Source organism: Zalophus californianus, chromosome 7, assembly GCF_009762305.2.
Source record: "Zalophus californianus isolate mZalCal1 chromosome 7, mZalCal1.pri.v2, whole genome shotgun sequence".
Taxonomy (NCBI): Eukaryota; Metazoa; Chordata; class Mammalia; order Carnivora; family Otariidae; genus Zalophus; species Zalophus californianus.
This window is the reverse complement of record NC_045601.1, coordinates 61400641-61407772: the sequence shown is the minus strand read 5'-3', so window position 1 is coordinate 61407772 and position 7132 is coordinate 61400641. Positions and strand designations below refer to the sequence as shown.

The following is a 7132-nucleotide window of genomic DNA, read 5'->3' as shown; positions in this document are numbered from 1 at the left end:
CTTCTCTACGATGAGGAAATCAATTCAATGGCCAGTCTCGGATTTCTTTTTATCTCAGATTCTTGAAGATTAAACTTCAGACTTTTCTGTCCAAACAGAAGTGAGAACAGAAGGAAAATCAGAGTCTTCAAAACCATGTCCATCGCAGGATGTGCTTGAACAAAATGGCTGTTGATTACAAAAATAGAAAACCCTCCCTTTGAAAGAAATATACTAAACAATGCAGATACAAAGATGTATGCAATTTATTACCAGAAAGACTGAGGAATTGTAGAGGGAAAAGCAGCCAGTGCTTGATTTAACAATTTAACACCAAATTACCAGCTATCCACAAGGACGAATGGTTATCTCCTACCCCCCCACCACCACTTCTCACCTCCCACCCACTCTGCTTTGGAACTTATTCCTCTGAATGGAGATGCAAAGCAGAAGATGGCAAAGGGAATTTTGCCTTTGTTCATTCTTCAAATGTTCATAAAAAGATAAACAATTATCCTTCAAGTGTGTTATGTTGCTGTTTTGTGTTTTCCACAAGTTGCTGCTATAGTGGGTAAGACCATGTCATTCTCACATTAGTAACATGGCCCCCTCCCCATCTTTAGGACATATCTGGAGCTCCTCTGAGGGCCACCTCATTAGTTATTTGGCCTCCACCCTTTATTCAATTGAAATAATTTTTTAATATCACATCAGATTTTCCTTAACAGAATCTCTTGGGGCACCTGGGTGGCTCAGTCAGTTAAGTGTCTGCCTTCAGCTCAGGTCATGGTTCCAGGGTCCTGAGATCGAGTCCCACGTCGGGCTCCCTGCTCAGCGGGGAGCCTGCTTCTCCCTCTCCCTCTGCTGCTCCCCCTGCTGCTCCCCCTGCTGTTCTTTCCCTCTCTGTGTCAAATAAATAAATAAAATCTTAAAACAAACAGACAAACAAACAAAAAACAGAATCTCTCATCTTACCTAAGTTGCTACTCTTTGGAGTCTTTGGTCAGAGAATCGTACCTACATTATCTCTGAGCTTTAAGAAATTTACCTTCCCAAAGTCTAAATTTTATCTGATGATGTCCAGTTTTCCAGCCCTTTGTCATAATAAATTTCTAGGATGAACAGTAATTTCTCCTACAATTCCATTAATTTTCACCTTCTTGACTACTCTTCTTTATTACTCCAAATAACAGGCCTAGATGACTCCTCCTAAACCCACCCACCTCAACCCCCTGCAAAAGGTGTCTCCAAACACAGACACACACACACACACAAACACACACACATTTCTCAGGATATCCCTAGACTACCCCAAAACAAATTTTCTTGAGTAGGGCCAAATATTTGGGATCATAGTCAAGAAAAGAAAAGGTCACTCAGGTTCTCAATAGTTATAACCTCACAAATAGAACCCAATTTTTGCAAGCCCACTAAAGAATGCACCAGGTTACATGCTATGCTTTGCTGGAGTGAAACTTCCAACAGAGTGCCAAATACGTGAAGTCCTTCACGTCGGCCTTACCTTAACTCCACCATTGTTGTTCCCTGAACTGTGATAGTTTATTCCACAATGTCTACCTGCTCAGGAGGCCTTCAGTTTAATAAGAAAAACATCTATTTTTTCCTTTGCAAAATAATCTGTGTATATATATATATATATATATATATATATATACACACACACACTTACATATAATATATAATATATAATAGTTATTACATATTTTATATAATGTGTGTATTGCATATATATGCATTATTATATATGTGTGTGTATATATTGCATATATATGTGCCCACAAACATATATATGCATATATGATTACATGATATGTATATATATATGATATACATGATTTTTGAAAATGTAACTTTACATTTTCAGAAATATTTCTGTTTCATATAAGCCTTTATTAACGACAAAGACTGTTCAGGAGCTCTTTTTAGCTTCTTTGCGTCTTTCCCTGGTCAATCCAAATTTAACACTCATATTTAATAGTAATTCCACGTGAGAGCAAGAAAATGCCTCTCTACCCACCCTTGAGTGTAGAGCAGTAAAAGATACAAAGTTATGATAGTATTCTGGTCTTGAAAGACTCAGAATGCCTATTTACTTCTCTTTTGTGGAAGTGCACTTGAAAAGGAAAACGTGAAGCCCTACCCCAGTGTGAGATTAAAAGCAGAGGGAGGTTTTCCTCATAACTACAAATGATCTACCCCGAGAGAACAAGTAATGATGAGGTTTTGAAAATGATAAGATTGTAGCAATCCGGAGCACTGCAAGAAATTGGCAAATTGTAAAACGAGCAGAAGGAGTCACAGTGAAACTCTAATTTTGCGGGCTCTCCAGCCTCAGCAGAAAGAGGAGAAGCGGCAGCAGGGATGCTCTTCCTCCTTCCAGGGTGGCCAGACCTTCCAGACCATAGGATGCGAGAGGTCGGCTGCGTGGTCTCGGTCGCAGCGTGTTAAAGGGTGATGGCCGCAGAGCACAGGGCGGGGGAGAGGTCTGTAAACTCGTTTCTGTCATTGCTTTAGGGACACAAAATCCTGTTGGCTTTATCGAATGTGGTAACTGTCAGCATGTTATGAACATTAACAGGGTCTGCCAAAGTGACCTCCGCCGTCGACTAGATGGCTCCCTGGGGAACAAGCTTACGCCGTGAATCAGGCAAGGTGATGCTTGTTTACAGAGTGGAACTTCAAACTGGGGTAAGACTCCGGAGGGATCTGGAAGCTAATAATCATCTGTTGGTAAAACCCCTTCACACCTCTGGACCAAAATTCTGTCCCGGCTTAATATTCCTTATCTTTTAAAAAAATGAAACTAAGTGCAAACAAAGCCCTAGCGATGAAACCAGGAAGTACTCAAATGTCATAGGTACTTTGTAGATCCATTTAGACCCACCCCTCCCCCAAATTTTGAAAAGTATTTGGTATTTCTCGGTCATAGTCGTGAAAGAATTGGACCATTAAAGATTCTAAAAAAACCGTGACCTTCTTGTTCAGATCAGATCGACCTCCCACCAGTGAGCTGGTTGGGCAGGTCATCCTTCCCCACCCCGCCACAGGTGCTGAGTCGCAGCCCCAAAGACCCACACCCCGCTTTTCCATATTGTACCTTCCTGACCCCTAATGTAGTCTCTTCACTGTGTTTGCAGAGTTGGCACTTCTGCTTCTCCTTCACACCCCAGCCCTGTCCCTACCTGGTCCCCAAGTCCTGTAAGACAGCCCCAGCCTCTTGCCGTAAAGCCTGCTGCACCTGATAACTACAGCAATCACCACTTCTAGAAAACTACCTTTTCCCCTTATTCACTGCAATCTAACAGCTATTTTTGTAAAGTCTTCCTTGCTAGTTCTTTTTTTTTTTCCCAAATGTCAATATTACTTACTATTCCCTCTATTTTTGGTTCTTAAAGTAAAGATGTAAGCAATTAGCTCAACACCCTCAATGTGGTAAAATGTAAAATGAGCTTTATACAAAATTTCATGTCTTAATTTGGTTATTTTCTCTTGATAGCACAGACTTTATTAAAGGTCCCCTCTTCAATTCATGGATTCATTCAATCATTGATTCATTCATTCAACAAACATTTATCCCTCCCATTTTCTCAATGTTTGCATTATAAAATACCTTGTCTAAGAGAGTTTTGCTGTGATCGGGGAATCGTAACTGATGCTTTTTATTCTTCTGATTATTTCAATGCAAACATTTCCAACCTGCTTTTTATTTCCATTGATTTTCACACAGATTTACACTTTCTCATCCTAAATAATGGATTTTTCTTTTCCTGTATGCCTATGTTTAAATATTTCCTTTATTTGTTACATGTACCTTTTCTTTGCAAAATAATTATAGCTACAGTGTATAATTATGGTTTAATCATTGCATCCATTCTGTTCAATGATCCCTTTACTAAGTGGAATTACATGTCGAGTTAACACCCTTATCAAGTGCTAGTTTTCAAAGAATAAGCTATGCAGTCTTGCTGAGTTTCTCCCAGCACTTGCCTTTTCCAGAACAAAGCATTCTTCCAGAGTGAATGGTTTACAAAAATCTGATAGCAATTCAGTCAGATAGAAAAAAAATGAAAACTCTATATTTTAGCTGTGTTGCAGGCAAGAAAGAACTATGAAACTGAATCTATCATCCTCAAATTTTAGAAATCGACTGACTTTAAAGATACATTAAATGGTTCACCTTTTAAGATTCAACTTTTTAAGATGTATTTGAAATGAGTTTTTGAAATGCCAAAAACTCTTGCCCTTCCAATGACCCCTGTTTTCTTTTTAAATATTTTGCTCTGAAGAAACTTCATTGGAAAAAAATAAAATTGGCATATAATCCCTACTTTTCCTTTGTTTTTTATTTTATCACCTCAAATCATTTTTTAAAAATAGAATGTAAGCCAATCAATAAATAAAATAATATTTTTATTAGTAATATTTAAGTTCCTATATGCTGGATACTCTGCTAAATTCTTCACATGGATCAGCCTCTTTGATCCATATTCAAAATAATGTTGTTCCTATTATTATCTTCATTTTACAGATAAGCTAACAGGTCTTTAAAAGGTTAAGTGACTTCCCAAAGTCACACAAGTACTGTGATTATAACATCAATAAGTGACCTCATTCGAATCCACATGCTGATGAGGTCTGTGAACTTTTGGGTTATATGAGTTAAACAGCACTTCCCAAGGTCATCATGGAAAAATCAAAATCTATTACCTTAAAATCACTGAGAAATGGGAACCTCACACTGTGTGCATTCTTCAGTATCCACCATAGTGGGTAGAGTGCCCGGGAAGACTTTTCTGGAATCACAACATGTACATCAGAGTTTAAATAACTCTTGGTCTCTATGTTCAGTTCATTGACACCATCTAGCTGTTGTATTAATATTTTTTATTATAACCAAGGGGTTTCCTAACAATTAGACTACAGGTAAGAAAGACCAACCACAATTTACAAGCTTCAACCAACACCCTTTTGATGTGCTGTGTCATAAATGAACCACAAAACTGTCATATGCAGTTGACCCTTGAACAAGGGGGATTAGGGGCACTGACTCCCACCCCACACAGTCAAAAATTTGAGTATAACTTGGACTTTCCCAAAAATTAACTACTAAGCCTACCATTGACCAGAAGACTTACCAATAACATAGTCAGTTAACGCATATTTTGTATATGTATTATATACTACATTCTTACAATAAAGCTAGAAAAAAGAAAATCATAAGGAAGAGAAAATACATTTACAGTATGTATCATATTCATAGAAAAAATCTGCATATAAATGGATCTGTGCAATTCAAACCCCTGTTGTTCAATGGTCAGCTGTATGAGTGTGTGTGAGTATAATACAGATCATATTACATTATATATATATATAAAGGCTAGAATAATTTATTAGTTTGCGTGTCTTTAAAGAACATGAGAGATTTATTGTGTGCCTTTTAGTACAATCTCTTTTATTCAACATGTTCTAAATGTGAAATATTTTTGAGTAGTTCCATATTTTGCTTAGGAAGTCACCATACATGTCACAGAAATTATTTCTGCTCAAAGAATTCAAAAGCAATAAACATCAAGTCTCAATAAGACTCAATTTAAGGATTTTGCCATGTCTCAGGCTTATAATATAGATTAATAGCATCATTTCTTCAATGAACCGCAATTATGTCAATTAATGGAAATTTCCAGGTAACAAGATGCTGAGAATAGACATTTTAATATTCACACACACACACACACACACACACACACACACACACACCACTCACAAATAAAATGGAGGTAGTTAAAGCTCCATTTCTTCAGCAAACTCTCAGTAAAATAACTCGCATTATTTGTAGTCTGGTTGCCCATAAAATTTTCAACAGCTGAATAAATACCTGGGTTTTGCCCTGTCTTTGTTTCCATTTACTTGGATACCTGTGAGCCCCTTTCCACTGCCCCCAGGTAGACCACCCAGAGCCCAGTGCCTGGTAGTGTTTGTAAGAGTTGAGTGCTTACTTTGCTGCATGCTGCATCTAAAAGCACCCTTATGTGTCAGGCTCCAAACGCGTAACACAAAAAGAAGTAAACACTGGTTTTATATGGAACCCTACATATACAAATGATCCCAAAGAGCTTTAAAAACAATGAATTCGACACTGGGATGGTGTAAACAAACATGGCAGCCATTGAGTGCTCAGCTATAACTCACACAGACACCTCCTTGAAATGTCACAAAGTATACAGTAGATCGTCCCCAGCGGGCCCTCCCACCACAGTGTCTGCATATGCAGCTTGCTGTCAGTCACAGAACTCCACTCACACTTAATGTAAAGAAAGAGAAAATTCCTCATTTAAAGCATTGATACAGTAACTAGCATGGGAACTTCCCGCGGGGTGAGATGATGACTCAAGTGAAATCAGTGTACTTGGTGAAATTTACTAGCCCCACTGATTGCCGCTGGGTCGGCTTTCTATAGGACTCGTTACAACCGCTTGACCTACTGTCCCCAGCCCCTCCCGACACACAAACACCCCTCAATATCAGTTTCGAACAACCAGAGTGCTTTAGTACTAAGCTCACACTCAGCATTTGCCCTGCCCTCATTTTCTTATCATTCATTTCATTTCATGAACTGTGCGTGTCTTCCACATCAAGTTAATAGTAAGAAATCCTGTCTTGTTGCTTTCATAGCCGCCACTTTCCACCGCCGCCCTGGGATTCCAGCACCTACCCAAGCTGTGCGGGGCTAGGTGCACCCCGGTAACAGGCTCTCCTAAGAGCTGACTAAATAAATCCAGCAAACATATTCCAAGACATAGGCATCAAAAGGAAGAATGTTACATTTTGCATCTTTGGTTCTGTTAGAACCTGTATCTAGATCATTACAAGAATGAGTTTTCTTTTCTTTTTTTAATGTTAGTGCAAAGAAACGAGCCTTTCCAACAACCCATGTACTCGGTAATATCCAGATACTCCTTATCAAAATTTCTGTCAAGTTCTTTCGGGTGCGCAACAAGTTGGCTCTGCTGGAATGGCCTGAAAAGCAGAACTTGCCATCATTGGTTGTTGCCCTGGGACGTTCTTCCAAGGCATCCCTTAAGAGCAAGTCATACGTTGTCCTCTTGGAACGAGGGGCCAGTACTGACAAGAT

The 7132-nt window shown here is 38.8% G+C and overlaps 1 pseudogene; it reads left to right on the top strand.

The window, feature by feature from the left end:
• The first annotated feature begins 2610 nt into the window (after nucleotides 1–2610).
• Nucleotides 2611–7132, top strand: part of LOC113927895 — a 56133-nt pseudogene continuing 51611 nt past the window's right edge.